Source organism: Pleurodeles waltl, chromosome 11, assembly GCF_031143425.1.
Source record: "Pleurodeles waltl isolate 20211129_DDA chromosome 11, aPleWal1.hap1.20221129, whole genome shotgun sequence".
NCBI lineage: Eukaryota > Metazoa > Chordata > Amphibia > Caudata > Salamandridae > Pleurodeles > Pleurodeles waltl.
In genome coordinates, this window is record NC_090450.1 from 475921767 (window position 1) to 475939925 (window position 18159).

Sequence of the window (18159 nt, forward strand, 5' to 3'; positions counted from 1 at the left end):
TGTGTATTGGGTGGTGGGGTGGAACGGGGGAGTAATTTTAGCATGCGATGCTCACCGCTGAGAAGGGAAGCCCTTGCCGCTTCACATTATTATATCTCTTTTTGCTTATTTTTGATTAATAAATATGTTCACACTTGGAGTACACATAAAAGCTGTTTTTTTAATTCAACAAAACCGACCTTTTTACCAAACCCACCAACAATACCTAACTACTCTATTTACCTAAGATACTTAACCTACTTTACCTGACCTACCATATCTTGACTACCATACCTTCCACACCTAACCTGTCATGTCTAACTTAACTCTCTTATCGCACCTCCCACAGATATCATACATGATCACTGTGGTATCTCTTGTACGGGCTTACGGAACTGCAGTCTGCTATTATAAAGCACTCGTGTGTCAATCCAGCACCCTCTAGTAGTGGTCTAAGGTACTTCCTCCACCCTGATTGGAAAAGTGCTGGCTGCAGATTTTGAAGTGCTTGAAAATGTGAATGCCATTGCTTCTTAAAAATTGTGAGCATGCCAGTGCTTGTTTCTGCTGCCAAATGGTGATCTTGCTTAACAGGCGCAGCTATTCAACAGCAATAGACAAAGGTAGCCAACCTTTCGGGAAATGCAACAACCAAGGCACCAAAGGGCATATTTATACTCCGTCTGCGCCGATTGTGCATCCAAAATTTAGATGCACAATCAGCGCAAACGTTGGCCCGTATTTAAACGTTGACGCCCGAGCCCGCGGACGACAAAATTCCGCTGTGTGCGTCATTTTTTGGATGTGGCAACCCGCCTTGCGTTCATTATATGCAAGGTAGGCGTTCCCGTCCAAAAAATGGCTTAAAGTTCCATGCCTCGTATTTATGCTTTCGGGCAAAAATGACGCAAGTCCGGGAGGCGGTGCCAGAAAATGACGCACAGCCCGATTTGCGTCAAAATTAACGCCTGGGTCAGGGCAGGCGTTAAAATGGGGCAAGCACACCTGTATTTAATCAGAACACACAGAACAAACAGCAGAGCAGCAACAGGGAGCCATGGAGGTGATTCTAATCCAGCGTGCACGCAGACGCAGAGCCCAGCAGCAACAACAGCAGCTACAACAACACCAGCAGGGACTCCAAAGGCAGCGCAGAAGGCAGGAGAGGCTATTCCGCCCAAGAACAACCCTTCAGGGCCTCAGGGAACACAACATCATACAGAGGTACCGGTTGAACTGGCAGGCCATTCAGCAGCTGCTGCGCAACATTGAACAGCAGTTGGCCCCACTTTGGTGACACCCTGCACCATCCCAACAGAAACAAAGCTGCTTGCCGTACTTCACATGCTGGCAAGTGGCTCTTTCCAAACAACTGGTGCCCTGGTTGGCGGAATATCACAACCATCATTCTCCACCTTTTTGCCCAAAGTACTGGATGCCATCATTCGACTGACACCCCGCCACATCTGCTTCCCTATCACACTGCAGAAGCAGCAGGAAACAAAACAGGGGTTCTACGCAATCAGTGGCTTCCCACACGTCCTTGGTGTAATCGACTGCACACATGTACGCCTTGTGCCACCTGCTGCAACTGAACACCTCTACCGCAACAGGAAGCACACACATTCCATCAACGTGCAGGCCATAGTCGATCACCAGGGATTGATCACCAACATCGTGGCTAAATATCCTGGGAGTGTACATGACTCATACATCTTCCGTCACTGCACCATCAATGAACACTTCCAGGATGGATGGTATGGCAATGGACTACTTGTTGGTAAGTACAAAAACCTACTTATATACTCACTGCACGGCAACCCTCTAGGACACACAACACATACACCACAACAGCAACATGTCAACAGGAACACACTGAGGTCGTGACATCACTAGCCATGTTTCTTAAGTCACCATTGAACCAGTCACACATTGGAAATTACTGTACAGCCTAATGTGAAGACGTCAATGAGTGTGGTTGCCGAAATGTCACCTTGCAAATTGTAAGTGTCCCAATGACCTTTACATTAATACATTGCATAAGTTTCAAGGTATGGGATGTCCAGGGTACTTTGATATGAACGTGTTAACAACACTTTCAATTTTAACTGTGCATGGAACTATCATCTCACCCCCAGTGAAGACACACGGACACCTGTATTACAAGTCACAATGCTAGAGATGGCACACTGTACTGCAAATCCCAAAACATACTGCTGACAAACGGTTAGCAGACAAACACTCATTCAGCCAAGGAAACAACACAATGCAGATGGTAAAGCGTACAAGCATAGGATGTCACATTAGTACACAAAAGAGTCACAGACAACACAAGACAACTACTGCCATGAAAGGTCTTTTCAATAGTGCCAGCTACATCAACATGATCCCATTCATTTTCTCTTGCAGCTGATCAGGGGTATGGCATCCAGCCGCCATGGATTATGACACCATTTGGCAACCCAAGTACAGCTGCAGAGCATGCATACAACGAGGCCCATAGGAGGACACACAGCATTGTCGAGCGGACCTTCGGGATCCTCAAGTCAAGGTTCTGCTGCCTCAACATCACTGGTGGTAGCCTCCTATATTCCCCAGAGATGGTCTGTAGGATCATCCTCACATGTGCAATACTGCACAACATTTGTATCAAAAGAAACATTCCCCTCCTGGAACCAGAGCCACACATGCCTGAAGAGGAGGAAGAGGAGGATGCTGGCCTGCAACAGGAGGGGGAACTACAGAACACAGCTGCTGGTATACGCAGGCGGCAACAGATTGTAAATAATTTCTTCTGAATATGATCACCTTCACCACTTTAGTTAACTAATTTAAATAAACACCTATTCTAATCACCATATCATGGTCTGGCTATTCCTTTTTGCACACCTTCATCTCTACTTATCAGAATAAGAGTGTTACCTCATGGAGTATTGCTGAGATACTGAGTAGGAAACGGAACATCCCAGAGCTAATGTGATGCCTAACATACAATGGTCACATACACACACACTCTTATTGACATATATCATGTACATATCTCCTTTGAAGGCCAATAGCAGAGGACTACAACTATTTCACACATACATGGTGAAAGCAAGGTCCAAAGCAGCATATGGCACAAAACTATGACACCATCACTCAATAAGGGGAAAACAAGCCTCATACATGAGGCAGTCAATGTGCTTTGGCATCACTAACAGGAATGCCTGACCAGACCCTTGACAGCAGTTAGTCCAACTGCATCCAATATTTGCAAAGAATATCTGTGACTAGAGTTCCATAGAAGCAGAACATAGACAGCACAAGTGCCACACATATGACATGCATTGCGCACATGACATTCCATGTACATGTCAGCCCATTTCCTAACTCCTGACACACCCATGCACCTGGTCACAACCCACCTGTCGGAAGAGGTCCCTGGAATACTAAGATGTGTACCCTGATAATACCTCCTCTACACACACAGACCAACATTAGCAAGCCAGTGTGCTACACCCTTTCCTCAGGTATGCCATTGTCATATAACATCTGACTGCAAGGACGTCAGGTCAATTTATACACTGTCTTCTAGTTTCAAAGCCCTGTTAGAACATGTAGATTGCTTCCCCTTGTGAAAATGTCTGTTGGCCCTTAGAATGCAAGTCTCACCTACAGGACTGGTGAGAAACAGATGCAGCCCACACCTGTGATCACCTCCATGCACACCACCCATTTCAAAAAGCACTGCCCCTGATGATGGCTGGAACAGCATACGAGTTGCCATTATGTCAAATACACCGTCAACCATTGATACTAATTAAGCTGTGTAACACAGCCCTTGGGTTCATTTGTCACCTTCAAAAACACAGGACGTACACAGTTTGACATATCAACTGTCTAGTTTGTCCTCCAAACAGTCTCAGTCAGATCACTGATTATGTAACTTGTCCAGTAGCTGGCTCCTGAATCACCTTGCATTCTGTCAGCCTGAATGGCAACTGTCTGTGCGTCACACTAAAGTATCCCTGTGTCTACATATGTACCACACGTGCGTAAACAAACCTCCCATTCACCAGGGGCCATTGGGCATGGGCTTCTTCCATGCATACCCAAATACATTGTATATCATCATCTGCCTTTTAGCTGTACCATTTGAGTTACATCCTCTTGGAAATGCAAAATTCATGGCCCATCCCTTGTCTTGGTCTCATTTATGCATGAATGACAAAGTGTGACAGTGTCCCAGGGTCATAGGCAGGGATTGGGTATGGGGCTTTCAGCACAACCAGCAACCTCTGATAATGTCCATGAATAATACACAAATGTCAGAACCATGACAGTTCACACACAGCATCACAGTGCGCACAACATAGTGATGGGCCGTGTGTGGTGAATAGCTGTGAGAATAAACAGCACAGAGGCTATGATGTTCCCAGATGCAGTGGGAAGTGCAGAGGCCAACCTGTGTACAAATGTTGTAATGACACCTGCCGGAACATGACAATTGAGACACTATGGGCCTGATTCCAACTTTGGAGGACGGTGTTAAACCGGCCCAAAAGTGGCGGATATACCACCTACCGTATTACGAGTCCATTATATCCTATGGAACTCGTAATACGGTAGGTGGTATATCCGTCACTTTTGGGACGGTATAACACCGTCCTCCAAAGTTGGAATCAGGCCCTATCTCACTCAGCACACCAAGGTTGCCCTGTTGACTGTGTCATTACACGTCTTTAGTGACAGGGTGGGACCATCCACATGTTGGTTCACATGTCCACATCTACTTTACTCACATTGATCAACAAAGGATACTCCGTAGTTACAGGAATAGCTGCCACTGACTCATGATGAGTCCTGGTCCGAACTGTGACAAATTATACCCCAAACAATCTACAGGATCATCATTGGACCACACACATGAACAAGACACCTATGTGCAATTGATCACTGGAAATATGTGGACATGTGCTGTCTGGTATGCTGGTCCACCACAGCCACTTGATAGTTGGGGCTCACTTCTATGGCCTCAACTATGGTGTCATCATACATATGAGATTGACCCTTGTCTGTCTGTGCAAACAACATGGTACCCACTTCCTCAATGCATGTGTATGACTCACTGTGGGATTCATCAACTAGTGCCTAGGAAGCTCTTACCAATACTCTAGGACATAGGATGTAGAAAATGTGGACCATTGACATGAACATGCGTCTGCCATCCATGCATGCTATGTCACATGTGGTGTTTACGTGACCCTAAAACTTGGAAGTATACTTTACGGGTGTTGTTACATGTATGACTAACACATGCCCTTGCTCATTTTAAATTTGACTTGCATCTTAGGACTGGACACATGAACGTCACATTCATACAACCATATGTACAATTATACTTCATGTGATATACACACACACTTGGTCAACCAACATATTAGTTGTCAAAGCACACACTTTGAGCCAAAGGAATTTAGGTATTGTACATATGTGCGTCACAATGCTATCCTCTCCTTCTGACAAACATGCACAATATGTGCCACACATATATGTAGGCCACACTTATGACCATCTATGACGTCAGCCAACTGTAAAAATACTGTGAAGGGTATAGTGGATGATGTTCCGCTGCAGTATGACGTCACACATGTGAACATACACCATCAACACCATACTGTCTTCAATTAGCCAATCTCTGATGTGTTCTAAATGTAAAATAACCAAAAAACAAGTAAAAATGCCCCAAACCAGTTAATGCACTGTAATTTTGACGTCCCTAGCGGTGTGTGTCATTTTTTGTTTACCAAAACTGTATTTGCGTCATTTATTTGACGTACAGGAGTGAAATTTAGCCCTCATCCAGATATTTGTACAATCCATGTATCATTATGTGGATGCGGGTTAATATTCACGTCTGTGCGTCAAAAAAAATGACGCGAATACAGTTTTGTGCAACAAAAAATTACGCATATCGCGAAAAAGGCGGGACTTTTCATACAGGAAGTGATGTAATAGGATATCCTGTTTACAGATCATGTACAGTGGGTGTACTTTCACTTTCACTTTGCAGTCTATGATCCTTCTAGACTGTGTGGCTGTGTAGAGTGTTGTCCATAGATTTTGTGCTGTATTTGTCCTGTGTGCTTTCTGTAAGGTCCTTTTGTGAAATAAATATTGTTTGTGTATACTGTGTTTTGTCTACATTTGTCCATTTATCTTGTGTATTTCTTGTTTGTGGGAGTCTGTTGTGGGTAGTGTTAGTTTGGGGATAGTTGGGCTCTTTTAGTGTTTAGGTTTACTTTTTTTCCGTCTTTTTACCCCTACTTTCCCCCTTTTCCCCTTTTTATTTCTTTTATCCCTATTCCTTATCTTCATCTATAAGTATGTCTGGTAGGCCACGTCTTGGCAGGATGGGGGAAGAGGAGTTGGGGGGCTTCATCTGGCTTGTGACACATTTCTTGCCGCTCATGATCCAGGCAGGGGGCAGGGTCATACAGGAGTATCCGACAGAGGCGCGCAGAATCCGGTGGGGAAAGGTGCTGCATCACCTGCAGCGTGTGTATGCCAGCCAGAGGAGTGACCACCAGCTGAAGCACCGGTGAGCTGACCTCATCACCAAGGAGCAGGATCTCTTGGACCTCCTGGGAATCATGATTGGTGGCACTGTTGGTGAGTACGACTATTGTTAATGTGCACGATTAAATGCGCTGTAGTGACATCAGGGGATTAGTGCAATGTCTGCCAGCTAACTTGATGACTGTGTGTAATTCTGGGGAAATATAAGGGGATCATTGAGGCACTATGTCAAGGATCACAATTGCTAGCTGTCAGGTAGCACGTGCTCAGCAAACTTACAGGTAACTTTACCATGAAGGAAATTGGTGCGGCCTTTTTGTCAGCACAGCTAACAAAATAGGAGCCAATCATGTCTATATAGGGTACTATTGACAGAGAAGTACAGATGTACCAACATTTAGGCCAATTATGTTGACGCGATTGCTAGACTGACTTTAGAATCACTACATGATGCTGAAAATGAGTGCTGCCTTCACGTCAATTGATAATAGCAAAGTGGCTCAGACATTGGTCTCATGTTAGTCTGGTGAGTGTGGAAGGAAAGCGTTAACAGAAGTACTATGAATGTGTGGGATTATTGTGTTTCTTGATCTTTTTGGATACATGTCAGTTCATGATTTGAAAACATTGTGAAAAGGTGTAAGGTGCCCTCAGCTAATATCTTAAGATGTTTGTTGGAATTAGTTGAGCCACAATCCAAATATGGATGGCAGTCCAAGTGTATGCACATGGCTTCACATCTCCATGGTTGGTGCAGATCACCATAGCTGGGCCACATCAATTGACTATACTGTAACAACAGGATGGCTTACAGGAGTCCCTGACCCTCTCTCTGTACATTGGGCCTATGTGCAATAAATGGGTCATGGCCACAAGGCATGTTTGACTGGTAATGCAGTCCTCAAGTAACCAGGCGTTGGATGTTTCTCTTGGATGCACATGATGAGACAATTACACTCCATATTTTTTAGTGCTCACCAATTATGGGGCAAGTTTGCAACCACATGATAGTTAGGGCCAATGTATGTGTGCAAATATGTGTGTAACTATCACAGGAGACCCATGCTATGTACAAGTTGGCCGTATAATATCAGATGCAGTACCATCATGTCTGGTTATGGACTTGTGTGAGTTGGACGCATAGCAAGGTGTGATGCGTTGGGGAAGCTTTTCACTTGTTCCATGAGTGGGAATGCAGTTCTCACATGTTTTGAGTTTGCCAATGCGTATCCAAAGGTATCATGTAGGGATTGTAGGACTTCCCTGTAGGCCCCACTGTGAGTACAGGGGATAGTCATGTGTATGACACTTGTATCACCATGAGTCGCAATGGAAGTCAGCCCCTATTTAGTCAGCCTGTCAGACCCACATTCTCTAAGATTGGTAGAGCTAATAGCTTTCCAATAGACATCTGCTTCCCTATTTACCTACGTAAGTTTGAAATAGTAGGTAGAACCTCCTAGCAGCATGTACTTCCACATGTAGTGCATCAGGTCGGTGGAACCTGAGTGTAATGGCCTAGGTGTGCATGCAATTCATGATCATGGGTGTTCTAGCAACTCTGTGTCTGATGTAAGTCAGGCCTCACTGGAAGTATGTGTTGTGTACTAAGTTCTGCATTTCCTGACATGTCTGACCCTATGAGTGCTCTAGGGTTTGCTGACTCCTAATTGTAGATAGACCTTACCTGTGGTGTGTCTGTAGAGACAAACATGTGTGGAGTTGCCTATACACTCCACTGTGTACATGTTGTTGGAAAATTATAGTTTTGTATCCACCGCACCCCCTCAAACTCGGCCATAGGTTTGTGAATGGGGTACCTAGTACTGATGCTATCAGTATGTTACACATGCCTGTGAATAAGTGACGGTTTGGTTGCATACTGGTATACACACTCAGGTTTGGCACTTGATACCATACTGGAAAGTCCAGTTACAACTTGCAGACCATGTGGCTTTAGTTTTGCTTTCCGTACACTGACATTTGTAGCCCAACTCTTGGTGGAGGATATGAGGCATGATTCTTAGATGATAACTGTCAGAACTCAGATTGCAAGTCAAAGCCAGTTGTTACCCATCTTGTGGGTTATGGGTGTGCTTTGTGTGATGTGACCTTTGTTGTCTGGCCTGCCATATACTTCCTCAGGGACATTCAATGCTCTGTATCGTGATATGAGCTGTTACAAGTACAGTGAATGTAATGTCTGATTAACTTGCTGTGCCGTTTCACACAATGCAGTTACTAATGTAGCATACCTCCATTTGTCTTCACAGCAGCTCTAAAATGACTCCAGACCAGGTCCGTGAATTTCAGCGCCGGGCCATGCGATACCAGCACATCCTGCTGGTGGAGTCGGAGTTCCGGAGGATGGCCCGGCGATATCACCATGAACGTGCCTCCGGGGCATGGCGACCCTTCCCACAGGGTGGGCCTACTTTGCCCACGACAGAAACAACCACCAATCAGAGCCAGGTGTCCCCACCCCCAGCTGCCAGTGTTGATCCAACATCTGCTGGACTTCCTGGCCCCATCATTGCCACCGGTGCAGGACAGCCCACACAGACCTCCTCCACCGGTACCCAGACTGCCACTGCTCCATCTGTTGACCCTGCAGCCTTCAATAGACTTGAACATAAGATGGACAAAGTGCTGCGCAAGGTGAGCCACCTGAGCCGGGGGACGTGCGGCACATTAAACGGTGGGTCAAGGATATTAAGAGGACCCTCCGGAGGTCCAACCTCTAGACACTTGATTTGATGGACATGATACCCTCCCCTCCCTCCTCTTTCCTTGTTCTTATAGTTAGTGGGCTTAGGGGGCTTAGTGTTAGGTTAGTATAGGCTGTTAGTTTAGTTAGTGTTAGTGGGTGTGGGGTGGGGGGTCCTGCTTGTTTCTTTTGTTACATATTACATGTGTGGGTGGGTGGGTGGGGGGCTATGTTGGGGTTCTTGTGTGTAAAAAAAACACAAAAAAATACCCCAAAAAATATATTTGTTTAGGATAGTATAGTATGTGTTTAGGTTAGTATGTGTTGTCCTCAATGTGTCCCGTCTCATATGGGGGGTGGGGGGTAGATGTTTAGAACGTTTCGTTACATGTGATTAGTAAGTGTAGCTTAGGTTAGTTAGAGACAGTTGTGGGTAATGAGTAGTCAGGGTAGATTAGAGTAGGTAAGATTTTTCCTTCAGTTTACTCATCTATGGTTAGCTTTTAATAAATATTTGGTTACCCCTTAATAGTATGTGTTGAATGGTACTTGATCGTGGGTTTGGATTCAGTGTACATCAATTTTGTACTATAACATCTGTGTCCTATGCTACTAACAAATCCCAACTGAGCTGTACGATTGGCAGCTAGCCCAGAGCTACCTTGTAAAGTGTCTACCCTTTGTTGCAACCACCATTCACAGTTAATATAGATCCCAATGTGTTCCTGTTGATAAGTGTGTTTTCAAAGTCACTAACAGTGCTTCCAGACTTGATATTGGGGAAACAGTTTTAGGTCTGACTGCAGTGTGATGATCATGCACACCCTTATAAGATGAGTTCTCATTGGCAATCTTGTATTCTTGTCTTCGTGACCCTCATACATCATTTGTGACACAGTTCGGCATGATTACTTATTTGTATGTTAATCCAGACACCTTCATTTGTGCAGTTTATTTTGTATTTACTTAGATAAGTGTGGCATGTTTATTGTGTTATTTTTGAATGGTGAAAACATTTTGCGGCCACTATTTGATGACTTAGTTATCCCCTGAGGAAGCATTCTTCTCTCCTACACAGCATGGTGGTGTATGGTTTCTCACTTCATCAGATTTGTCCCTCAGGATAAGCAGAGTATGATGCAATCATGGGCACTGTGCAGATTTATCTAACTACATAATATCAGGACAGTTGTATTGACAAGCTACGTAATTTGACAGTAGGCACATTTCAGTTATCTACTGCACAGTTGATATGTCACATTACCCAGAGACAGATTTGTTGTGTAAGTGCTATTTATTGAAAAGTGCTGTAGTGCTATATGTACGTTGTCCATGATTGTGAGTCCATTATAGTGATATCTTCCATTGTGATCCAACACAAGGGTTTACCAAAATGCTTTTGTCATGCTGGGGTTGCTGTTTCAGACAGTGCAGAGGGACAGACTTAGCCAATGAGTAGGAGAGAGACAATCACTGGGCTGGGTGACAAGATATACAGTGGTTAGCAGAACACTGCTTGAGTACAGTTGTTGTAAGACTGTCATGTTTCAAAACGCATGACTTTGGTAATAGTTGGCCATGTGGCAGGGACTAGTGCTTCCGGGTCATTTTCCTTGTGAATGTGATCTGTTCCATGTTTTCTTCTTCTGATGTGTGTGTTGCCTGCTTTGTCCTTGTTGTTGTTGGTTGTGAAGGGGCAACACACACCTCAGTGTTAGAAGACGTGGAGTCAGACATCCCGGTCACTGCTCCCTGTGAAGGTCTTAAGGGCAGTACTGCTGCAAGGAGGGCCTGCTGGTTCTTGAGAATAGCAGCCACATCACGATGGTAGGCAGCCAGGTCGGCCCTGAGGGGTTCAATGTTGCATTCGTGCACGCGTTGACAGGATTGCTGTTGTAGGTGTTGGGTCAACTATACTACAGCTGTGCTGATTTCCTTCTGGGTATTCTGCAGCTCCTGCAAGATAGATGTTAGGGCTTGCATAGCTGCTGCCTGATCTGCAAATGACATTATGCACGAACGCACCCCCTCTAGGCTGGCTGCCATATTTTGCAGCCCTACCCGCACCTCCTTGGCCAGCTCCCGCTGTACTCCAACTACAGTTCTCTCAAAGCTGGTGCCAGTATCGTCTGAGTCCTCAGCTGTATTGGAGCTGGCAGGTCTTACAATTGTGGTGGTGGGTGGTTCCTCTGCGATGGCTGCTTGTTCTGTGCTCCTCCTTGTGACAGAGGGCGGGGTCTGGAGGGTTTCAAGGACCTTTTGGATAGTCTCCTGGGGAATGTTTATCGGCTCGTCATCCATGTCATCAGGGAAATCTGGGACAGGCATAGCGGCAGGAGATCCATCTTCCTCTGCAATGAAACAGGGTACAATTAGTGTGTCTGTGTTGTGGCAATTTTGATGTGACGTGCCTGCCTTTTGATGAATTCACTTTGTGATCTTGTTTTGTGTTAATATCTCCAGTCCATCAGATGGGCATTGTTTCAGGCCTATGGCCCACCTGTGTGTCACATATATGTTATTGAGTTATCAGAATTGTCAGCCTCATTGCCTCTAGGTGTTGATTTTAGCCAAATAGAGAATTGCCACCTTCTTTTCCTACTCGACCCTCCGTGTACATCCGTTCTCATGGTGAGACCTTTCACTGGCTGTGGGTGTTCTGATGGCCCTGGCAGCACACTTAACAATCTGGACCTGCCCCAATCCCTGATCGTTCACATCGACTTAAATGTAATTGACATGTGGCATATCCTATGCATGGCAATGTTATGATCCGATATGGATGTTGACATTGTTAATGGGTTCTGCTGATGTTGGGTAATGTGTGTTACATTGGATTTCCCTGATAGTCACATCAATGTCCTATTTCGTCCTCTGACTGTGCAGGTGTATTTCACTGACCAGTTACATGTGTCCCCTCCTCAATGCTGTTGTCTGAGCAGTATGACATTTGGGATGTTGCCTTGTTACCCAGGCACAGGATGGACCCTGACATATGCAGCATGGGTGTGTCCTTAGTGCTGTGTCACTCCTATTGTTGTTTACTTTGGCTGATGTTTGTGACAACTATGGGCATTGACATTTGAGAGTACTGGGGCCTTTGTCTTGTTTCTGGGGCTTGTTGCAGTTGTCATCCTCACCCCCTAATTTAGGTGTGTATGATCCATGGGGAGGTTACTGCCATTGGCTACTTGAGCTGCACACAGATCAGAGGTGGTAGTGGCAACTGTTGTCGCAGTTACATTGCAGTTGTCGGTTTGGCTAGAGGATTGCTAATAGGGCCCTAGTTAATGTAGGGGGAATGTTGGATGACGAGTGCCAGGATGTAAGTTTGACGTAGTGGCCTTCCCTCCTGTCATGGCTTTCCCTTTGCTCCAACGTTGGCATGACAGCATGCCCCCATGGGACTGTTGTTGGTGTAGTGTAATGGTGTGCCCCAGCTTCTGTCTGTGCAAGCCATGCCCCAATGCCGTGCCCCTTTACCCATGCCACTCCATGTATATGATGACTTCCATGCATTTTGTGGTCGGTATCCCCCACGCTTGCAGTTAACATTTGTGCATTTTAATTCCCCATGCAACTTACCCTGCATGTGCGTTGTCTCCTGGTAGTCTGCGCTGTCCTGTCCTTGAATCCCTGTGACGATCTCCTCAGGGATGACGGCTGCGACCATCCCCTGCATGTGGTCCAGGGCCTCCTGGTGTGCTGGACTCCCACCTCCAGTCTGCAGTGCTGCCTTCCTGTTCCTGGCCATCTTTTCCTTGGTCCTGCGTTTGCAGTCATGCCAGCGTTTCTTGCACTCGATGACTGTTCTGCATACTTCAGCCATCTTGTCGACAATTTGTTGCCATATAGCCTCTCTCCTACTGATTGGCAACTTTGATGTGACAAACAGTTGGTGCTGGTGTTCCGTCACCTCTTTAACCAGAATTTCCTGCTCCTCTGCACTAAAGCGACACATTCTTTTCTTCTTAAAAGTGTCCTGGTTCTTGTGTGGGTCCTCCTGGCTGGTTCCTGGTCTGCTGTCATCTTCCTGGGGTCTGTAGTGGCATCTGGGATCCATTTTGTCTCTCCTCTGGTGAAATGGCTGTGTTCGCTGTGTTTTTTGACGCTATTGCATAAAAATAAAGGCGCATAACCAGTTTGCGGTGTCGTAAATCGACCCACAGTCATTTCCGCCGCATTAACGTTGTTTTCCTTTACAACTTGACACCGCGGTGTGCATCAAAAATAATGACTCCCACCTGTTGTTTGTTCCGCTGTGCGTCAAAGTATAAATATGACACCCGCACGGCGCACCAAAATGGCGTTAGCCGACGTCAAAAAGTATAAATATGGGCCCAAGAGTGAAAGGATAGATTAAAATCATAACGACAACGCTAATTATTCTCCAGTTTCACCCAAGCCTTGGAGATGTATGCTATGGATCCTTCATTGAGAAGTAGCGAGTTTAAAAGAATGCCTAAATATGAAAACAGAAAGAACAAATGTTTTCTTTTCCATTCTGATTTGGGGGAATTAATGGGCGCATAAAACCCCATGCAAGAGGGGTAGAGTTTAACTCTAAATTATATGGCACAGGCGCGGTGTTACCACACAGCTGAAGTAACTACCCAAACTCTTCTGTCCAGCTCATATTTGGGGGCCACGCAGTTGAAATGCTGTGCATGTTACCATCAACTAAAAGTCTTGAGCAAACTACTCTAATCATGAATGGCAAAACATGAGCTAAACACGATTGTTTTAGTTTTTAAACATCTTAGGGGAAATAATACATTCCTTTCATAGGTTAAGTAATTACCATGTTAAGCATATGATTTTTATTTACGCATTCTCTCCCGGCTCCAATCACCATCTTTGGTTACCTTCCCCCATTTCTCAATCTGGGCCATTTGCTACAACGCTGGCCTTAGCGGCATAGATTCAGGATGGGTGTTTGGTGTGTGGCAACCCCCACCCCCGAATAAATGCTTTCTTGGCCTGGTTGATGGGTTGGGATTCCCTGAGTCATGTCTGTTATTTCTGTGTTGGGTTTTCTCATCGTTTGGCAAGAATAAAAGACAAAACAATGGTCTTTGTTGTAAAACAGGAGAGAGAGAGAGAGACAGAAACATACATTTAGTGGCTGGATTTCAAAAACCAAATAACTTGGAATCAATGGTGGCTTGCCTGCTTGTCAAAAATGTGCTATCCTAGAAAAGATTTTATTTCATAGACTCATTTTTAGGTTTCATTGTGAAATCTATTGTATTTAATAGAAATCTTAAAAGGAACTCACATCCCGGTTCCCCTTCTTTCCTTACTTTTCATTGCCAGTGCCAGTGCTTGCCAGTTACATTTACTCTGTTTTATTTGCTGTAGCGCTATTTCCTGCATTTTCCAATGCTTGTTTTTTTCTTATCAGTGTTCTGAGGCCAAAGTACTCCTTCTCAGCCCCCGAACTTCTTTATTACATAACACTCACAGACTTTTGGCAAACTTCTTTGCTATTGTGAGCAATCTCCAAATGATCTCTGGGCTGATATGTGAATAGAGCGTGACTGGGGGAATTAATGCGGTGTCTTTCTCATTCCATGAAGCAGATGGCACTACTGTGGAGGCTGGTCTCTTTGTTGCCGATAATGGGCAACATTCTAGTGTTCCTTCTCTCCGGTATGAACCTCAGCTGGACGCCACTTTCTGTTTGTTCAGGCCTCCTTTGGAGCTGCAGCGTCTATGATACGTGGTACACTTATATACTCTTTGCACACGACCAATGCGTCCTTCTCACACCTCTGCTGTGGTCTTACTCATCTTCAAAACATGCAGTACAGGCACCTGTACTTAGCTTCCTCAGTTCACAACAGCACAGTGCATTTTTTGCTTGTCCACAGAGTGACCTGTTGTGGTTTGAAGCATGATTGACACTTCTTTATGTAATCTCTTTCCTTGTATATTACCCAAGGGCTGGTTTTACGCCTCTCTGTCTCAGAATGTCCACAACCCATAAAGCCCTCCCCATACCCTTTGAGGCTTCAGTGAGCTGACATTTCCTCATGTCAAGCCTCAGAAGCCTCTGGTTTTGCCGCAGTAAAATTTACGTTAGAGAGGATATTAATCTTACAGTGCAGCCTGTGGATCTGGCCTTTCCCTCATCTTGCCCCAGTTGCTTTATCGCATTGTGTTTCTATAAAACGACTCAACAAGCACAGCGTTTACATGTGCGCCTAATCTTCCTGTGGCTGCACGCATTTTAAAGCGTGCATGTAAACCCCTATGGTGCCTGGGGCGAGGTGGCCTTGTTCTCGCACACGCTTCCCTTGTGCTGGGGACGAGACCAGCCCGTCTTGCACCTGGCCCATGGGGGGAGCACTACCGCTCCCCTCGTGGGCCTCCCTCCCACAACACCCTGTCGGGGATGGAAGGGGAATCGCTTCCCCTTCCACCCCGACCCCCCCTCGGCAATCTGATGACGTTAGCGCACTCACATCGCACCCACGTCATTAAATGCTGCCGTGACGCACAGCGCGTCCATCGGAGAGGACCCTTTGCAGGTGAGTCCTTCTCCTAGGGGGCTTTTACGGGGAAAACAGACACAGGTGGAAAGAAAAGAGTTTTTCCTTTCCCCCTGGCCTGTTTTGAGTATTCCTGTTTTGAGTGGATTCCTGTTTTGAGTGGATTCCTGTTCCACGATCGCGAGCGAAGCCTGCGATTGTGGAACAGGATTCTACCCACTCGACACCAGGGATTCTTTTTTGTGTATTTTGGGGAGCAACCTCTTAGGCAAGGGTCACTTTCCTGGGGGCAATGATATATCCGTGTTCCAACCCCCCACCGTGGGCCAGATCGGCTGTTTTGTCTGCCGATCTGACCCCCCAGGGGGGGTTGAAACCCATTAGACAACAGGGATCTCTTCCTATTTTTTATTTTAGGGCAGTGACCCCTTGGGGAAGGCTCCCTGCCCTGGGGGCATGATTTGTTTTGTATGTTTTGGCCCCCTCGGGCTAGATCAGCCATGTTTTTGGCTAATTTGGCCCCCTGGGGGGTCAAAACCCACTAGGCCCTAGGGATTATTGTGTTTGTGTGTGTGTGTGTTTTGTTTTATGGGGCACCCCTTGGGCAAGGGTCGCCCCCCCCAAGAGCGGTAAAATGCGAATGGCCATTTCTGCCCCATTTGGGGGCAGATTGGCCTATTATTTTAGGCCCTCCTGCCCCCAAGGGGGCAGATCAGCCTATGTTTTTTTAGGCTCATCTGCTCCCAAGAGGGGCAGAAGCCACCAAGATTCCAGGGATTGTTTTTTTTTCTTTGTTATTTTTTGTGTTTGGTGGGGAGCCCTCAAAAGGGGGCACAGAACTGTTGGCCATTTCTGACCCTCTTGGCGGCAAATCAGCCTATTTTTTGAAGACTTATATGCCCCCAAGGGAGCCAGAATCCACTTAGGCACCAGGGAAAAATTATAAATGCTTGGTGGTGGGGTGTTTGTCAACTGGCGAAGTATTTGCATTTGTGATTATAACAGTTTATTTCTCCTTTTTGTTCTAGTACAAAGCTTTTGCTTCCTTTGCTGTGGCTCCTTGCGGTTTTGGCAGAGGATCACTGGGGGTTGCGTAGTTGCATGTTTTAGGTAAGTAAAAACAATTTACTCCAAAGGAGTATTGTTGTCCTTGCATGAATGACATTTATAGGTGGTGTACTAAATGCAGGATTGTGTGTGAAATTGTCCTTAGATTTGTACACAATGATATTTGTGTTGGCTTATGTCTAATTTGCTTTTCTTTTTTCTTTTTAGTGGGATATCATTGGTGATTGCTGTGTCTGTGCAGAGTAGTTGCTGGTGAGTCTAGCTTTTTCAAGCAAGTGAGTGGTATAGTTTTTGAATTGATAACTCTTTGTGATAAAGCCACACTGTGTTTATTACTTATTTTAGACAGTGCTAGTTGTTGTTGGTGCATTTGTCAAGTTACACTTCTTAGAAAGGATCATGGCTGGCCACAGAGTGACCCCTCAGCAGGTTGTTGGCATGCTTTTTTAGTCATCTGACCATGAATATGAGACTGACTCTGCATCTGAGGCAGAGGAGGAAGTGAGAGATTCTGGCAGTGAGTTTTCTGTCTGAGAGAAATCTTCTGATGAGGAGGCCACTCTGAGTGCAGATGAAGGGCCTGTTTTAGAGGTGGACACTGAATGCCAATAGTGCAGCAGCCTGGGGCTGAAATGTTTCCCATTGGAAGACCTGACACCTGGCTTGCCCCAAACATGGAGCAGCCACAGTCGCCTGCCTTTACTGGTCTCCCAGGGTGTAGAGTAAATATGGAAAACCTTTTGCCTGTCAATTTCTTTGAGTTGTTTATGGACAATGTATTTTTGTAAGAGATTATTGAGAAGACTAATTTGTATGCGGAGCAGTATTTGAGGGACAACCCTGCCAGACTTCGGCCTCAGTCTAGAGCTATCCAGTGGGTTCCCACAAATCTGGAAGAGATGAAAGAGCTCTTGGGTTTGACTTTTTTGATGCAGTTGATAAGGAAGCTGTCACTGGCTTTTTATTGGTCTACTAGTCCCTTGATGGAAACGGCTATATTTCTTGGAACCATGAGTCGTAACCGGTATTTGCTTCTTCTTCGGATGCTGAATATTGTTGACAATGCTTTAGCCTTGCCACAAGATCACCCTGATTGTGATCGTCTTTTTAAGATTAGTCCTGTCTTTGATCATTTTGTAGATCGGTTTTCAGAGGTTTTCAGAGGCACTAGGCCTACCCACTTACTACCATTTTTATTGGGAGACTTGGAGGAATGCTGGGTTGAAGGACATTTGTGGTTCCTCTTAGATTCCAGAACTTTCCATCACGGAAATGTGAAGAAAAAGTGTTTTTTTGCCAATTTGTTAGGTTTGCAAAGGATTCTGGGTAAGAGAACCTGGTAAGAGCCCC